Raw genomic sequence first — 352 nt, forward strand, 5'->3', positions numbered from 1 at the left:
CCAAGATCAACCCTGCAAATTAAGATAGCTAGGTTAAATATTTAGGCGTGGACACGGGATGCTTGGAAAACATGCCCCTGAAATATTGTTGTTAAGATCGGTGCCCCCCTCCCCATAACAGAGAGCTAAATAAAGTTGACAGTCTGAAAACTAGAGAATATAAGAGTTCTTGTAGGGTTTGCATATATTCCATATATGGAATGAGAAATGCCAGACCTTCAAGCTGGATTCAGAAAAGACCATGTAATAGAGAAGAAGAAGAAGAAGAAGAAGAAGAAGAAGAAGAAGAAGAAGAAGAAGAAGAAGAAGAAGAAGAAGAAGAAGAAGAAGAAGAAGAAGAAGAAGAAGAAGA

This window comes from Gekko japonicus, unplaced genomic scaffold (genome assembly GCF_001447785.1).
Source record: "Gekko japonicus isolate JY-2015 unplaced genomic scaffold, Gekko_japonicus_V1.1 scaffold1235, whole genome shotgun sequence".
Lineage (NCBI taxonomy): Eukaryota > Metazoa > Chordata > Lepidosauria > Squamata > Gekkonidae > Gekko > Gekko japonicus.